Source organism: Talpa occidentalis, unplaced genomic scaffold (assembly GCF_014898055.3).
Source record: "Talpa occidentalis isolate TD23 unplaced genomic scaffold, MPIMG_talOcc4v2.1 talOcc4.3, whole genome shotgun sequence".
In the NCBI taxonomy this organism is placed as follows: domain Eukaryota; kingdom Metazoa; phylum Chordata; class Mammalia; order Eulipotyphla; family Talpidae; genus Talpa; species Talpa occidentalis.
Genome location: NW_023603184.1, coordinates 40197245 through 40216298, shown reverse-complemented (window position 1 = coordinate 40216298; position 19054 = coordinate 40197245). Strand labels below are relative to the sequence as shown.

General features: G+C 41.2%; 1 non-coding gene across 1 annotated transcript; it reads left to right on the top strand.

The window, feature by feature from the left end:
• Nucleotides 1–375: 375 nt before the first annotated feature.
• LOC119256399 (U6 spliceosomal RNA) lies at nucleotides 376–477 on the top strand. The gene has a single exon (XR_005127739.1). It is a non-coding gene; the product is annotated as a U6 spliceosomal RNA (small nuclear RNA).
• The last annotated feature ends 18577 nt before the right edge of the window (nucleotides 478–19054 follow it).

Sequence of the window (19054 nt, the reverse complement as noted above, 5' to 3'; positions counted from 1 at the left end):
GAACAGGCAGATCTACTGAAATACACTGCTGAGGGGAGTAGCGGGCAAGACAGGAGAGGTCTGCTGTGCCTTGTGAGTAGCTCCCTGGCCGGGAATTGAAACTTGTGCTGCAGAGGCTGTGGATAGCTTCACAGTCCTGTACTTAACCCCTTGAGCCACCAGGGAGGCTCACAACCTAAAACTTTAAATACACTTGCTTTTTGACTCAGCAATTCTATTTCTAGGGAATTACCTACAATTATATTTTCACAGGCTAAAAATTATATATGCATAAGATATTCATTGTAACAAAAGATTGGAAGTTGCCAAAATATCCCACACTAGAAAACCATTTAATATATCCATCAGATGGGATACTGTGAAATCATGAACAATGTTTGCTTCGATAGCACATATACTAAAGTTGGAACAATACAGAGATTAACATGGTCTCTGCACAAAGATGACATGCAAATTCATGAAGCATTCCATATTTAAAAAAAAGAAATCATGAACAAGAATGAGCTGGCTCATGTAGAGTGAGACAAACCAGTTCCAAGATTTCAAAAAAGAGCAAGGTTCAGAATAGAGTGGAAAATGTTACAGTTCACGTCAAAACTAAAACAAAAATCTATATATCATAAATGGTTTCACATGCATTGAGTACCTTAGAAGAAAAGGCCCAAAACTGCTTCCAGACACGGCCTCTGGGTAGGCAGCTGCAGAACTGGGCATCAGACATGGGATAGAGGCTGACTTTTCCTTAACAACCCTTTTCGAATGTTATATGATGCATGTGTATTGATTATATTTGAAATTAATTTAAAAATAAAAATGAACACCTGAAGACACTCTGCTTCAGCTGGAACCTTTTTCCAGAGATGAGCACAAATGGCCAATAGGTTCATGAAAAGATACTCAACATTACTAATTACCATAGAAATGCAGATGAAACCCACAAGCCATCAGCTCGCACTTGTCAGAATGACTATTCTCAAAAAGATAAAAGATAACAATAGTGAAGATGTGCAGGAAAGGAAACTCTGTGCTCTGGTGCTGGGAATGTAAATTGGGACAGCCACTATGGAAAACAGTATGGAGGATGTTCAAAAATTAAAAAATGTATTTAGCAATCCCACTTCTGGGTGTTTATCTGAAAGAAATGAAAATACTACCTTGAGCTATCTGCACCCCCATATTCATTGTAGCATTACTTATAATAGTCAAGACCCAGAAGCAACCTAAGCGTCCATCAATGGATGACTGGATAAAGAAAACATGGTGTATATATACACACAATGGAACATTATTCAGTGGTGAAAAAGGAAAGGCTGTCATTTGTGACAACATGGATGGACCTTGAGGGCTGTATGATAAGTTAAATAATTCAGACAGAGAAAGACCAAAATTGTATGATCTTACTTGGGTGTGAAATCTTTTTAAGAAAATTCCCAAACTTGCAGAAACAGAGAGTAGATTGGTGATTGCCAGAAGCTGAAGGGAGGGGAAATGAGTGCAGGTGGTCAAAGAGTAAACTTTCAGTTATAAAATGAATAAGTGCTGGGGATCTCCTGTCCGGCATGGTGACAGTAGTTAACAATGCTGTTATCTATACTTGAAAGTTCTCAAAATACACACCCACAAATGTTAGTGGGAGGTGATGATTTGTTAACTTACCTTATTATTGTAAATACTTTGCGGTATATACATATACCAAATCATTATAGCGAATGCCTTAAATCTACAGAACTGCAATCATATCTCAATAAAGCTGAGAGAAAAAAATCTGTGCCAGTCGTAATAAAGGAAATGCAAATTAAAACAATAGATTATACTTTTTACCATCGGATCTGTGGGCTTTCAAGTCTGGTGTTGAGTGTTGGCTCACGCTGTCTGTCATACCTGGTTGGTGGCAGGTTAACAACTTGTAAAACACTTGTAAGTATCTAGTCGAGTACTTTACAGGACCCTAAGACCATGAGATCCCATTTGCAGTGTGAATTCAAAGCCAAATGTAGAGCTGTGTCCCCACCCTAGTTCAACATCAGACCTGAAGCAGCAGTCCTGAGGGGGCTGGGCCCAGATTGGGGGCGCTGGTCAAAGGACACTGGCCTTGTTCTACTGTTTCTGTTATAGAGCAACCCCGATATTAAACGGGTTCCTGGCTGTGGGTCCTCACCCGCGCGCTTTAAAGGGACTTATGAATACTCTACTACAGACACACGCAAAAGGGTTAATAAAAGGTTTATTTACAAGAGAAAAAGAAATAAGGAAAATGTACAACTCAGGGAGAAAATAGGGAAATAAAGTCTTTAATGCGTCCTACCCGATCCGACGACCTGGAAACCCAAAGTCACTCTCAGAGCTGACCGGACGCTCCGAGCTGGCTGAGAGCCCAAAAATGGAGAGAGCCCCAAAGCCCACGTGTCTGCCTTTTGTATCCACCTGGCTGCTTAACCCCACCCTCAGGTCCCAGCCACCTTCCCTTGGGTGGTGATGGGATTTGGAGTTCCCAGTGTCTTTGGCTTTGGCCTGGGGTGGGGGTGGAGTCCACAAAGCCTATATGGAATTTGCTTTGGGACATCCTTTTTCCCCTAACATTTCCATTTCTTTCTTTCCTTTTTTTTTTTTAAAGACTTATTTTTATTTATTTATGCATACAAGAACTGGAGTGTAGGCCAGAGGTTTGGGGGTGGGGGTGAGAGGATTCACTAGAGACAGAGTGGGGAGCATAACAGGTGGATCTACTGAAATACACTGCTGAGGGGAGCAGCGGGTGAGACAGGAGAGGTCTGCTGCACTATATGTGGGTTAGTGCCCTGGCCTGGAATCAAACAGTGCCACAGTGGCTAGCAGTAGCTTGATAACATTGAGACTTTAACCCCTGTGCCACCTGGGAGGACCCTCCATTTATTTTCTTAATATAAGAAGCATGTACTGATGTGTTGCTTGTATAATTAAACATTAAAAAAATTTAAAATTAACAATGGTTTCTGCTTTCATTTATAATTCTGTTTTACAAACATGGTTCTTGGGAAAAGAAAAAAGAAAATGATAGAGGAAAAGACAATTCTATGGCCTAGGGTAATATTTTACTCACTTTCTTCCCATGTATTTTTTTAAAGACTTATTTTTATTTATTTATGCGTACAAGAACTGGAGTGAAGGCCAGAGGTGGGGGTTGAGAGGATTCACCACAGAGAGTGGGGAGCAGAACAGGCAGTTCTGCTGAAATACACTGCTGAGGGGAGCAGGGGGCGAGGCAGGAGAGGTCTGCTGCACCATGTGGGTAGCTCCCTGGCCAGGGATCAAACTCATGTTGCAGTGGCTGGCTATACCTTCATATCGTTGAGACTTTAACTCCTGCGCCACCAGGGAGGCCCTCCCATGCATTTTTTATGCATGGTTTGCTCCTGTGCAATGCTTGATGACACACATAATTTGATATTGTTTTTTTTCCATGTTAACTTCACAACCTGACATTGGGTAACATCTGTGACTGGTCCCTGAGTCTCTGCATACATTACTGACCTCAGAAAGTACAGGTAAGAGAATGCCTGTGTAAGAGGTGGAGGTGGGGGTGGGGTGGGGAGTACTGTGTGCTCAGGGAGAATTTCTTCACCTTGTCATTACTTACCTTTGGGTCTGAGTAATGCTTGGCTATGAGGGGGCTGTCCTGTGCCCAAAGACAATCCCTAGTCTCTGCCCACTGAGTGCCCACTTGGCCCTCCTGCCACGATGGTGACAATCTGCAATGTCTCCAGACACTGCCAAGTGTCACCTGGAGGTAAGGTTGCCAGATTCAGCTAATAAAAAGATATGCCTGGCTAAATTTCAAATTTAACTGGACATTCAATGTCCAATAAGCAAAAATAATTTTTAAGTATAAGTGTATCCCAAAGGACATTTTGGGTAGGAGATGTACTTACACTGAGAAATTTCTTGTTTACCTGAAACTCTAATTTAGCTGAAGATTCTGGTTTTATCTATCAACCCAGAGGTGGAGGTGGAGGGATAATCCTGAGGGGAGAGGCTCTGCCCTAAGGCACCAGACAGAAAGGAGAAGACAGAGGAGGTTCTTGCTCCCTGGGGCTTGAACAAACAACAGGATGCTGTGCTGAGAGGCCCAGAAGTTTCCTCAAGTGCCTGGTTGGGCTGGGCCTTTAACTGCTAGTTCTGCTTCTCCCTCCTCCACTTCTCCCTCGCACCAGCTCTCCCCAAGGGAGACCTACTCATGACCAATTCACACTCTGTCTCTCACAGACCCAAAGACCAACACAGTCTCCAGCCGGCAGGTGTGAGGGCCCGTGTCTTCCTGGTCTGAGTCTCCTGGGCCTTCTTCACTCAGGGTATGGGGAGGTGGGAGTCCCTCAGTGGTGAGCCTCGGGAGCCTGGCAGGATCACTGGAGGAGGGGTAGAAGCTGGAGGTGGTGGGTGAGCTGTCCAGTGGTTTTATCATTTGTTTATTGAGTGCTTGAGTGTGCTGAGCACTGTGCTAGGTGCGGGGATGTCCCAGATGGTCCCAAACTCAGGTGGGCAGGTTCAGTGGTGCCGGCAGGGCCTTTGGTCAGCGCCATCTGGGAGAGGGTGTCCAGAGGACTGTCCTGTCTAGTCTGCGGGGGAGAAGGGTGATCAGCAGCACAGCTCTGGACATATGTGGAGTCCAAGGTGCCGAGACATATGGGCAGATGTCCAGGTGGCAGAGAGCCTGCAGGTCTGGGAGAAGGATGGGATGTCAGAGCTGGTAAGAGAGAGAAGTGGGGGAAGAGAGCGCCTGAGGGTCCCAGTGTTTAGGAACCATGAGGGGGTTTAGAAGAAATGGTCAGCAAGCTGGCCGGGGTTGATGTCCCGCAGGCCAGGGGAGAAGAGAGCACTGATAACCAGGAGGAGCAGCGGCAGGAAGCAGCTCTGCTGAGACACAGAGGAGTGGAGGATGACACAGGCACTGAGGACACTGGGGAACACAGTTCTGGGAACCCACTTTAGGAGGAGCACTGACAGTGGTACAGATCCAGGGAAGGCCAGTGTCATTCAGGGAGACGTATGAATGAACTGGGGGTGCCAGCAGAAGGGACTGTCCCACGGCCATGAACCTCTTACAGCTTCAGTCTCTCGCGCGCAGGGCCTGGCTCGGCAGTACTGGTCTGCCCTCTCCCACAGCATATCCTGCCACCTCCAGCTGGGCTCCTTCCTATTCCTTGGACCTGGCAGATGAGCTCCCACCTCAGGGTCTTTGGCCTGCTGTTCCCCCTGCCCAGAACATTTCTCTAGTATATTCTCATTTCCTTTGGGGCTTGACTAAATTTTATTGTCTCCACTAGGCTTGTCCTGCTAATCAATTTAAAATAGCCTGATTGGAAAAAAGGCAGAGGATCCAAACAGACACTTCTCCCAAGAAGATATACAGATGGCCAACAGGCACATGAAAAGCTGTGCTGTCATCACTTATGACCAGGGAAGTGCAAATCAAAATAATAATGAGACATACTTAATACCTGTTAGAATGGCTATTATCAAAAAGACCAGAAAAATGAAACCAAGAGTTGGTCATTTGAGAAGATAAATAAAATTATAAATTTTTGGCTAGGTTCACAAAGAAGAGAGAAAACTTTAATAAATAGAATTAGAAATGAGGGCCTCCCTGGTGGTGCAAGGGGTTAAGATGCAACCTATGAAGCTATCTTAGCCACTGCAGCACAAATTCAATCCCCAGTCAGGGAGCTACCCACATGGCTCAGCAGACCTCTCCTGACTCGCCCACTGCTCCCCTCAGCAGTGTATTTCAGTTAGTCTGCCTGTTCTGCTCCCCACTCTGTCTCTGGTGAATCCTCTCACCCCTCACACCTCAGGCCTGTATACCCCAGTTCTTGTATGCATACATAAATATATCTTTAAAAAAAAGAATTAGAAATGAAAGAAGAAATTACAACTGATACTATTTAAATACAAAGTGTCCTAAGTGCCCCCCTGGTGGTGCAAGGGGTTAGGAGGCAACCTATGAAGCTACCCGCAGCCACTGCAGCACAAGTTTGATCCCTAGCCAGGGAGTTACCCACATGGTGCAGCAGACCTCTCCTGTCTTGCCTGCTGTTCCCCTCAGCAGTGTATTTCAGTCATTCCTCCTGTTCTGCTCCCCACTCTGTTTCTGGTGAATCCTCTTACCCTCCATACCTCTGGCCTGTACCCCAGTTCTTTTTTTTTTAAAGATTTATTTATTTATTTATACAAGTACTGGGTACAGTCAGAAACTCAGGAGGGTGAGAGAATTCACCAGAGCCAGAGTGGGGAGCAGAACAGGCAGAAGGACTGAAGTACACTGCTGAGGGGAGCAGCAGGCGGCAGGAGAGGTCTGCGCGCCATGTGGGACCCTCACCTGGTGGCCGGGGATAGAACTGGCACTGTAGAGGCTGTGGGAAGCTTCGCAGCCCAGCGCTCAACCTCTGCGCCACCAGAGGAGGCCCCTGTACCCCAGTTCTTGTATGCATAAAATTTATGCATACAAGAGCTGGGGTACAGGCCAGAGATGCAGGGGGTGAGAGGATTCACCAGAGACAGAATGGGGAACAAAACAGGCAGATTGACTGAAATACACTGCTGAGGGGAGCAGCGGGCGAGTCAGGAGATGTCTGCTGTGCCATGTGGGTTGCTCCCTGGCCGGGCTGGGATTGAACTCATGCTGCAGAGGCTGCGAATTGCTTCATAGTGCGGTGCTTAACCCCTTGCGCCACCAGGGAGGCCCAGAAATGGATGAATTTTTAGAACAATACAGTTTACTAAGATTGAAACAGGAAGAAATAGGAAATTTGAACAGACTGATCACAATTACAGAAATTGGAACAGTAATAAAAAGTCTCCCAAAAAACAAAAGTCCAGGACCAGATGATTTTTGTTTTGTTTTGTTTTTAAAACCTTTTTTTAAAATTTCTTTATGTATATAGGAACTGAGGTATTGGCCAGAGGTGCAGGGAATGAGAGGATTCACCAGAGACAGAGTGGGGAACAGGACAGGCAAATTGACTGAAATACACTGCTTAGGGGAGCAGCAGGTGAGACAGGAGAGGTCTGCTGTGACATGTGGGTAGCTCCCTGGGGGGGATCGAACTCAGATGATAACACTGAGACTTTGACTCCAGATGATTTTATGGATGAATTCTACTAAGTCTTTAAAGAAGAAATCACATCTACATACTTAAAATCTTCCAAAAAATTGAAGAAGAGGGACTATGTCTTTCCATGAGACCAACATAACCCTAATACCAAAACCAGATAAGCACATCGCGCACCAAAAATTACAGACCAATATCTCTGATGAACACTGATGTGAAATTCTCAACAAAATACTAACGAACTGAATTCAACTATGCATTAAAAGGATCATATACCATGACCAAGTGGGATTTATTCCAGGGAAGCAAGAATGGTTTAACATATGCAAATCAATTAATGTAATACTCTATATCAACAAAAGGAAGGACAAAAACCATATGCTCATATTAACAGCTGCAGAGAAAGCATTTGACATGCTGCAGCAACCATTTATGGTAAAAACTCTTAACAAAATGGGGATGGAGGGAACATACCATAACATAATAAAGACAAATTATTACAAACCCACAAAAAATATACTCGATGGCAAAAAAAACCAAAACTGAAAGCTTTTCCTTTAAGGTCAGGAACAAGGCAGGGATGCAAGGAGAAAAAGCAATCAGGGAAACAATTCCATTTTAAATGGCATCAAAATAAAATAAATACCTAGGAATAAATTTAACAGCAGGTGAAGGTTTCCATACAATGCAAACTATAAGACACTGTTAAGAAGTATAGAACAAGACATAAAGTGATGGAAAAATTTCCCATGTTCATGGATGGGAACCCTCACACACTGTTGGTGGAAATTTATATCAGTGCAGACATTATGGAAAACAGTGCGGAGACTCCACACAAAACATAAAAGTATAAATTCTGTTATGATCCACTTGTCCCACTTTTGGGTATTTATCCAAAGGATATGAAAACACTAATTCAAAGAGCTATGCACCACCATGATCATCCCAGCATTACTCACAATAGCCAAGAGTTATAAAGAAACTTGGTATCCATGGACAGATAAATGGATAAAGATGTGGTCTATATACCCAATGGACTACTATGTAATTATTTAAAAAAAAAAAAGCTGAAATCCTGCCATTTGCAACACTATAAATGGAATGAGAGGATAGGTTAGACAGGGAAAGAAACACCTTGTGATTTCACTTATTTTGTGGTAGAAAAAGAAACAAAACAAATGACAGAAAAAACAAACTTTTAGACTATAAGAGCAAGCAAAATAGCAGTTACCGGACTGGGAGGGGGTAAGTCAGGGAAAAGGGATAGTGGTGAATGGAGTAGAATTCTGGTAGTGATACATGCAGCATATACAGCTGTTGACTTGTAAGGTTGTATATATAACAACTGAACCACGTAAGTTTGCTTTAGTTATTAGAAACCAATGTAACTTCAATATAAATAAATAAAGATAATACCAACACTCATTCCAACATTACCTAGTTCCTTTCTGTACTTTGTTTTTCTCCAAAACATGTTTATCACCATCTGATAAAATTTTTCTTAAATTTCTTTATTTTTTTTGTTTTGCTTTGAATGGCTAATATGGTCACTTGGTTCAAGGTTCAGAACTGTGCCCAGTTTTTTGCTCTTGTAAGTGTTCAGCAGTGAATAACCCTGGGTACAGCATTTTTACTGTGCAGATGCAGTTCTAGGTTAAAGTTGGAGAAGTGGCATTGCTGAGTCAAGGGATCATTGCATTTATAATTTTGTCTTACTTATTAACTTTCTTCCTGGTCTCCAGACTAGACTGAAAGCTCCATGGAAGGACAGGAATTTCTAAACCTATTCATTGCAGTATCCACAGTGCTTCAGACAAAGTTTGGCACATGGTGGGATCTCAATAAATACAGGTTAATGAATGAACAAACCCATTCCCGGAAGTTTGAAGATACAGTCCTGACATCCATTCCAGAGATTCTTGCCAACCTCAGGACAATGGATCCTTACAGATCCTTGAACATAGCGCATCTTCCCAGCTGGCCTACCCCCTCCAGAAATCAAAAGCCTTTTTCCTTAGCAGGTATAGGGATGCGCCCCTAAGGCTGGTTGGCCTCTGCTTCCCTCATTCTACCCAGAAAGGGATTTACAAAGTATCTTTACTAAGCAGTAGGTATCATTCCACCTCTAAATTCTTTACCCTGACCACCCCTTCCTTTTTTCTAATAATATATAAAATCACTCAATATTTGTTTTTCTTTAATTAATTTATTTTCTTAGATCATTGTTCATTTTTGCACAGTATTTGATTTCGCCCCTCAGGTGTAGTCCCTGTAGTTCTCCTACCACCATGGCACCCCTGATCTATCACCACAGTCCCTTGTGCTCTTCTCTCCCCTGTTTTGAACCTTCTCCCTCTCCCACTCCTGCTGCGAGCCTCGGATATATGGTCAGCTTGTAAGTTTTTGGTTTTTTTTTTTTAACCTCTTCTTCAGTTTCTCTATATTCCACACAGGAGTAAACTATCTGAAATTCTTCTTTTTCCTTCTGACTTACTTCACTGAACATAATCCCTTCCATCCCCATGCGTGTTGCCACAAATGGCATGAGTTTATCTTTTTGATCGCTGAGTAGTATTCCACTGAAAATCAGTAAATGTTTGCAGATTTTTCAGGAAGCAGAGAGAGTGGACTAATTTTCAAACAATGAAATACATTCACAGAGTGTTTACTTTGTGCCTGAGTCTGTGCTAGCAGTGAAACTGGGTGACAACAAGATGACAATCTTCCCACATCAGGGGTTCCCCATTCACAAGGAGAGAATACCCAGGAAGTTTCCCTGAGGGCAGGGACTCAGGGTCTGGCATATTCAACACATACAGACACACACACACACACACACACACACACTCACAGACACTAAAATTCACTGGTTACTGTTTGAGTCCCCAAGTGTCTAGAGCAACAGACAAGAGGTTGACTTGAAAAATTCTCTGATTTTCCCTCAAATGTCAAAAGGAACGTATTTTTTTGTTGTCATTATTTAGTTGGTTGACTCTCGGTTTTATGTTTCTGGGTGTGTCTGTTGCTATTTGTCTGAGTCAACTGTTTTTTTTAACTCCAGGCATCTTGGGTATTCTGATTCCTGGTGTTTTGGGGAGCACCCAGCTTGCCTGGGGACTTCTCCCACTGACTCTCAGTTCCCAAGTGTGTGGGTGGAAGGAGAAGGAGTAAAATAGGGAACTAGACTGATCTGCGTTCAAACCGTGACAACTAAGTAGCTGGGAGGTCTTGGGCAGCTAAGGTCAAAGCTCCCTCCACCTTGTGTTCAGCCCGGCCTGTCCTTTCTGAACCATCTATAACCAACCAGCCTGCAAAAGAGGAGTAGAGGGGAAAGTCCAGAGCCTATGACTCAGGGCTGGCCTGGAGGAACAAGATTCCGAGAGCTGTGTCTGAGGTCAGGTCACCTCCTTCCTCTTCATGGTCAAGTGCACATGGACCCCGTGCTATTTATCACAAAACCTGAGGTTTTGGCTGCAGGTTATTCTTGAGGGACTTTTGTGGCTGCAGCTCCCAGCACCCTTTGGCTCCTTACTTTGATCTTCCTGGATTTTCTGAGAAATCCAGGTATAAATTAGAGCATTGTTTTGGATATCTTTAATTCCATCTGACACTCAAGTACCCACAACTTGTGTAACCAGGGAGCTCTTACTAAACTCAGTAAATAGAAAAGTCCTGAACACCCGCCTGTGGGTTTATGCTGGAGTGGGGTAGGAGTTATCGCATTTCTATATGGACTGGACCACCAATGTCCTTCAAAGTAGAAAGAAACCAGAGATTCTTTTGGGTCTAGAGAAACCAAAAATTTGGGAGAGGTTTAAGCAGCCTGAACTTGAAGACTACCCTGTGGGTATTTCAGAAGACGATAGTGATTAGACAGGGTCTAGTTTTTTTGTTTTTTTTTTTAAAGATTTATTTATTTATTTATACGAGCACTGGGTACAGTCAGAAGCGCGGGAGGGTGAGAGAATTCACCAGAGCCAGAGCGGGGAACAGAACAGGCAGACTGACGAAATACACTGCTGAGGGGAGCAGTGGGCGGCAGGAGAGGTCTGCGCGCCATGTGGGACACTAGCCTGTGGCCGGGGACCGAACTGGCACTGCAGAGGCGGCAGGCAGCTTCTCAGCCCAGCGCTCAACCGCTGTGCTACCAGGGGAGGCCCGACAAGGGTCTAGTTTTTAAGCAGGAACAAAACAATCCCTGCAGATTTTAGATGGTGACTATGGGGGCCATGGAGAAGGAAATGTCATAAGAAGTCCCTAAACTGGTGCTGTCCAAAGGGAAGCCTCTGTGGCCTGGGAGAGATATAGGAAGCTGGCACCATAGCAACCAAGACAATGTATACATCTGTTTGAATATTTGGAGCCTGATTCAAACCAAACAACTGTAAAAAAGAATAATTAAATACATGGGGGAGAAGGAAAGAACAGTAAATATTTAAGAAAATTTGAAAACTGACTAGATATTTGAGATTGAGCAGATTTTAATATCTGTGGAAGTTGAGTGATCGGTACTTGGGTTCATTTAGCTGTTCTTCCTACCTCTGCGTGTGTTTGAATTTTCCATAATAAAAATAAAATAAAATAAGGCCGAAACCCAGAATATCTGAAATGTTAAGATCAAATATTTCTCTTTTACTTCTAAACATTTTCAACTATTTTTCTAACAACGATGTAGGAAAATAAACAAAATCCTCTAGAAAAAAATTTAAGTATGTTTTAAAATTCTGGAATAATTTTAGATGTATACAGAAGCTGCAAAGATAAAACAGAGCATTTGCATACCCCATTTATCCAGTTTTCTCTAACGTTACATCTTACCGTAGTACATCAAAACTAACAACTTTACGTTCACACTTTGCCAGTGCCTGAACTCCAGATTTTATTCAAATTTCCACAGTTTTCTGAGAATACCCTTCTGCTCCAGAATTCCGTCCAGAATAGCAATTAGTCATCACGTCTCCTCAGTGTCCTCTGTGATGGTTTCTCAGTCTTGGCTTTTTACTGCCTTCGTGTTTTAATTACTGGAGGTTTTGAAGAGCCTGTGTCAGGGATTTTGTAGAGCATTCCTCAATTTGGATTTCTTCTTAGGAGGAGGAAATGGGCGAGGCTTGGGGGGAGAAGACCACAAAGGTTAGGTGATGGCAACCTTGATCACTTGATGAAGCAGTGCTGTCAGATTTCTTTGCTGTAAAGTTACTATTTTTTTCCTTTCCATATTCTATTCTTTGGAAGTGAGTCACTAAGTCCAGCACACGTTCAAGGGGAGAGAGCCACTTCAGCTCCATCTGGAGGGGAGAGGAGTTGCATGTGCTATTTGGAATTCTTCTGTAAGGGAAACTTACCCCTTCTCCCCCATGTATTTATTTATTTAGATCAATTTGGGCTCATGAGTATTTATTTTATACTTTGGTTCATAGTCTAATTCTTTTTTTATTTTAAAGATTTATCTATCTATCTATCTATCTATCTATCTATCTATCTATCTATCTATCTATCTATCTATCTATCTATCTATTTATAAAAGCACTGGGTAAAGTCAGAAGCGCAGGAGGGTGAGAGAATTAACCAGAGTCAGAGCCGGGAACAGAACAGGCAGACTGACGAAGTGCACAGCTGAGGGGAGCAGCGGGCGCGGCAGGAGAGGTCTGCGTGCCATGTGGGACTCTTGCCGGCGGCTGGGGATCGAACCGGGGCTGTAGAGGCTGTGAGCAGGTTCGCAGCCCAGCACTCAAACGCTGCGCCACCGGGGAGGCCCCATAGTCTAATTCTACACTATTTATATTGTGGCTTAAATTGTCCAAGCTTTTTTCAGGTGGGCTCCTATGCACTGTCCTGACATATTTAAACACCTTATTTTCCGGCACTAGCTTCTAGACTTTTAATTCTATTTTTTATTTGGCAATCATATTTTTCCTTCCTCAGGACTCATGTTTTCTGATTGATTCTTTTTGCTACTAACCCACTCTTTTACGGTTCTGATAAAATCTCAAAATTTATTTTTAATCACAATGTTGTAATGCTGTTTATTGGATTTAAATGATCACTCTCAAGATAAAGCATGAGAGACTTCATTATGGTTTAATAATATATGTAAAAATTATAATTTTTGGCAATGAAAACGTTATAATAGAACTGCCAGACTCAGAAGGTTGGGGTGGAGGAGAGGTGAGTGAAATGGAGCCAGGTTTGTAATTTCTCCTCTTTACATAGTAGAAATCACATGATGTAGTTAAAATACAAGGATCCAAAATAGGGGCTCAAAACAACTATGGAGCTTGAAGAAATAATCAACAGAAGAATAAACTAACCTGCCATCAACACAGTATAGAAGGGCTGGGAAGATGCACAGGGGTATAAGTGAGCAGACGTCTTCATTTTCTCACGAGGGGAGCCAATACATATTAATTCAGTTGCTAAATCAAGAAATGGAGGTGTATGTATACGAATCACGTTTGTGGTTAAAGTCACCTCATCTGAAAGCAGGAATGATTACTGGTTTCCTTCAGAGATGGGGCGTAGGGCAGAGTGAGATAGGGTGGAGTAACACTGAGTGTGTCCTTAGTAGCGTTCTGTATTGGAGCATTTAAAAATAACACAGGTGTTAGCTTTATAAAAAGAGTATTTTGCAAAAATCATCTATAGGTATGCACACAGATGTTGAAGGCAGGAACAAGCAGGTGCTTGCCGGCATGTGCATCTGGCAGGGCTGCATGAGGAGCAGTGTGTTGGGGTGGTTGCTGCCCCAACAGACCACTTTGATAGCGGTGTCCCTAAGAGACAGGGCCCCTTCCCTCTGCTCCCTCAGCCTGTTCATTCATCCAGCAACTAACCTGGCACTTACCAAGCCTCAGACCTTTAAGTATCTTTGCTCTTGACACTAAAACCAGTTCTTACAAGACTGCTCACCCCAGAGCCAGCACTCCCCGCCCCCCAGGGGGATGGTATGGTCTATATGGTTTTCCTTTGCAGGGTGAAGGAGATTGGAGGAGGAATTACAAGCAACCAGTGACCAACCATCCAGGCTTGCCCACCACTGTCTTGATTATAAAATGGAAAGTTCTGTGTCTCAGGAAATTCCTCTGTCCTGGGCAAACCTGGGCACTTGCTCATCCTTCCCAAAGGGACAATTTTAGCACAGCCTCTCTCTCCTCCTTGGTTTTTGTTCTGCTGGAGGAGACCAAGGAGCCCATGGCTTTTGAGGACTCACCTGTAGAGCAACTGGCATGATCTGTATTCTGAATTTTGGAGGGTCTGCAGTGATAGGGTGAGGAAGATAACACATTGGAGAGCTGTTGATTCTGCTTTCTGAGTGGCTAAGGAAGGTGAAGAGAAGGGAGGACTCAAAGAAAGCAGACTGGGGTGGGGTAAATTAAGGTAGAGTGGTTTTTCTGCTTCCAGAAATTGCATGTCTGGGTAAGTGCACAGTTTGACTGTGGGTGGAGATCAGATTGTTATGCTCACTCCATTCCTCAAAATGCAATTATTTAATAAATATTTATTGAGTGCCTACTAGGTATGATGCTCTGATCATTAAGTTACATTATATTGATTCACAAATTCAGTCCCATTTTAGACTCTGGGGATGCAGCAAGGAATTAGACTCGGATACAAATATAGAGCTTACCATCCAGAAGGAGATGTTATTTGATCTGTGGGTTTATTCCCCTTCTGTCAATCTATTTGTCTATCTTTATACCAGAACTGTTCTGCCTTTACAGTGGTACCTGGACATTAAGTTTTGAAATCAGGTAGTATGGGCCCTCCAACTTTGTCCTTTTCTTTCTTTTTCTCAAGATTGATTTGGCTATTTCTATACAAATTTTTCCATATAAATATCTGCAGAAATATAGGTGTATTGGGATTTTGATTTTGTGTGCACTGAATTTGTAGGTCGACTTTGGGAATAATCAAGTCTGTTATTGAGTCTTCCAAACCATGAACTGGGTTTATTTCTTATTGATGCAAATCTCCTTTGATCTCTCTCAAAATGCTCAGTAATTTTCAGTAAGGTTTTACATATCTTTTGTCAAATTAATTTCCTTGCAGGTTTTGATACCCTTGTAAATAGAATTTTAAATTCCATTTTCGGTTCTTCCCTGCTAATATATTGTACCACAGTTCATTTTTCACATATTGACTTCCCTTATTAATTCCGGTAGTCATTTGTATATTCCTGAGTATTTTCTATGTTAACAATCATGTCACCTGCTAATAATGACAGCTGACTATTTCATTTCCCCCAATCTTTGTGACTTTTTACATTTCTTACTGCAGTAGCTCTAGTATCACATTAAATAGAAATGGCACGAACAGAGATCCTTGACTTATTCCTGATCTTACAGGGAAAGCGCTCAGTATTTCAGTTTTAAGTGAAAATATGATTTAAGCTGTATACTTTTCATGGTTTCCCTTGTTAAGTTGAAGAAGTTCTCTTCGATTGCTTATTTATTGAGTGAGTTTTTATCATGAATTTTGCCAAATGTTTTTTTTTCTGCGTCTATTAAGATTGTCTTGGTTTTTCTCCTTTAATCTATACATGCAATAAATTACATTGATGTTGAAATGTTAAGACAAACTTATAGCCTGAGAAAAAAATCCCACTTGGTCAGGATGTATTATCTTTTACATCTCTGGCTGGATTCAATTTGCTAATACTTTGTTTAGGATTTTTTCCATCCGGGTTCATGTGGAGTATTTGCAGTTTTTGTTTCCTTGTAATGTTTTTTTAGGTTTTGGTATCAGGATTATTCTGACCATATAAAATAAATTAGGAAGTGTTCCTTCCTTTGTTTTCTGAAAAAGTTTACATAACATTAGTATTACTTCTTCCTTAAATGCTGTTTGTAATTCACCAATGAGATCTTCTAGATTTGGGATTTCTTTGTGACAAGGTTTTTGGTAATGAGCTCGAATTTGATTATGAATTTAGATTTTTTTTGTATCAGTTTTGGTAATTTGTGGCTTTCAAACAATTTGCCCATTTCATCTAAGTTGGTTAATTTATTGGCATATAGTTGTTCGTAGTTTCCTTTCTTATTCATTTGATAGTGGGTCTGCGTGATACTCTCATTTTTAGTTTTATTTGTGTATTCTTTTTTTCTTTAAAGTCAATGTTACCAGAGATTTACAAATCTTATTAGTTTGTTTTTTACAGCACTAAACTTTCGGCTTTGTTGATTTTCTCTATTTTAAAACATTTTATTGATTTATAGTCTCATGTTTATTTTCCTTTCTTCCATTCTTCCATTTACTCAGGGTTTAATCTCTCTTTGTTTTATTGATTAAAATAGAAATTTAGATAATTGATTTTAAACCTTTCTACCTTTCTTCCTTTCTACTGTAAGCATATTGAACTATCAATTTCCCACCAGCACTGCTTTAACTGAATCCTACGATGTTTATATACTGCATTTTCTTCACTATTCAGTTTAAGATGATTTTTGATTTTCTTTGTGATTTCTTCTCTGAACAATGGGCTATTTTGAAATCTGCTATTTAATTGCTAGATATGGAAAGTCCTAAATCTCTTTATTATGTCTAATTTAATTCTGTGGTATTTGGAAAATATGTTTGGTAAGATTTCAACCTTTTGAAATTTATTTAGTGTTTTTTTGTTGTTTTGTTTTTTTTTTTTTAGTGGCCCAGCATACAGTTTAGCTTAGTGAATATTCTTTGTGCACTTGTAAAGAATGTGTATTCTGCAATTGTTGGTTGTATGATTATACAAGTGTTATTTAGGTGAAGGTTAACAGTATTGTTCAAATCTTTTCAAATTTTATTTATGCTTATCGAGACGTTCTTAACTGAGAGAGGGATGTTAACATTTCCAGTGCAGTTGTGGGCTTGTCAATTTTTCTTTTTAGTTCTGTCAGTTAGTTCTGTCAGTTTCCCCTCATGTATTTTAAATCTTTTTTATTAAGTGCATACCCAAGTTATCCTTGATATGTCTTTCTGATGTATTGATCCATTTATCATTATCTTCTGTATCTCAGATAATAGTCTCATCTTGAAGCTTAAGTTCTCTGACATTAAAATAACTAAAGTAGCTTTCTCATGCTCATGATTTTCATGATGTAGCTTTTCCTGTCTTTATTATCTGTCCATCTGTGCCTTTATATGCATGCATGTATTTTTATTGCATTTTTTGAGGTTATAGTTTCCAATATTGTATATGAATATCAGAGGTACAGGGTCACATCACTGTGTCTTCATATTTATTTATTTATTTATTTAAAAGATTTTATTTATTTATTTATACAAGCACTGGGTACAGTCAGAAGCACGGGAGGGTGAGAGAATTCACCAGAGCCAGAGCTGGGAGCAGAACAGGTAGACTGACGAAACACACTGATGAGGGGAGCAGCGGGCATGGCAGGAGAGGTTTGCGTGCCATGTGGGACCCTCGCCGGCAGCCGGGGATCGAGGTGGCCCAGGATCGAGGCGGCAGGGGATCGAACTGGCCGGGGATGAACCGACGCTGCAGAGGCTGCGGGCAGCGTCTCAGTCCAGAGCTCAACCACTGCGCCACCGGGGAGGCCCTGTCTTCATATTTAAAGTACATCTCTTGAAGGTAGCATATGGTTGTGTCTTACTTTTTTATTCTTTTGATTGGAAAGTTTATTTCATTTATATTTAGTGTGATTTCTTAATATGGTAAGAGTTAAGTCTATCATTTTTCTATTTGTTTTCTTGAATTCCATCTGTTTTACAGTCGCATTTAATACAAAAATTTCATAAGTTTCTTTCATATATGAGATTTCAGGTCTTTCACTGTTTCTTGTAATGGTGACTAAACTACTAATCTCAAATACTCTTTCAGTCTTTAGTTTGTCACTTATAATCAATGTCAATATTTTATGTCAATCAGGAAAGCATTCAAAAAAATTGTTCAAAGTGTTAATTTGATTATTCAAACTGTTCATTAATTGAATTTCCCTTATTCATTAGTAGGAATCAAATAACTTCTATTTGGTAACTGTCAAGTATTCTAAGAGCTCATTTATCACTTCTGTTTGAAATTTCTTTCTCTAAATTAACTATCTTTTTTGGAATGATTTGAAATTCACTGCTTCATATCTAAATAGCTTCTATTGGTTTTAGGGTTAGTTTTAAAAAATATAACTTAAGACATTTTTTACATATGAGGTGTCACATAATCCATAGTTTCAAGTGTATAATGAAATCATTTTTAAGTAAGTTTACCAGGTTTTAGAACATTTCCTGCACACCAATAAAAGTCCTTATGACTATTTACTGTTAACTTCCATTCCTCCCTTCTCACTCCTGCACCGGGCGGCTAGTCTCTAGTTTCTATATATTTGCCTTTTTCTGGACATTTCGTATAAATAGGATCATGCAACATATGGTCTTTTGTGCCTGGCTTTTTTCCACATAGTTTAATATTTTTGAATATCATCTATGTCATAGCATGTATCAGTACTTTATTTCTTTCAATTGTTGAATAGCATTCCTTTGTATGCATACAGCATTTATTCTATCCATTTACCCATTCATATTGGTAGACATTTAGATGGCTATTGGATCTATTTTATTTTGCCTTTAATCTTGGGCCTGAATCCTTTATCCTGGGACACAGCCTTTATGATAAAGGCATGGTGCTTTGGTTTCAGCAGAAAGAATTTGGAGAGTCTCAAACTTATCTTCCCAGCGGTAGGAAAGAAAGGCCAAAAATCTCCATTCCCTTCTTTCAATTTTTCTAGCTACTGCTTCCCCCTGGGTGGGCCAGTCCCCCCTGTGCATGTCCAGTAAAGGGTCAGCTGAAGACTATATGCTGATATGGAGGGGCCCCAGAGGGTCGCCATGCTCCCTCCTTTGCACAATCTCCCTTACAGTTTCTAGCCATCCTACAGTTCCACATTCTTCCCACTAACACCTCAAACAGCTGTCTGCTGCCCATGGTTTCTGCTTGAGTTCTAGCTCCCCTGTGCTGCCCAGACTGTTGAGAACCC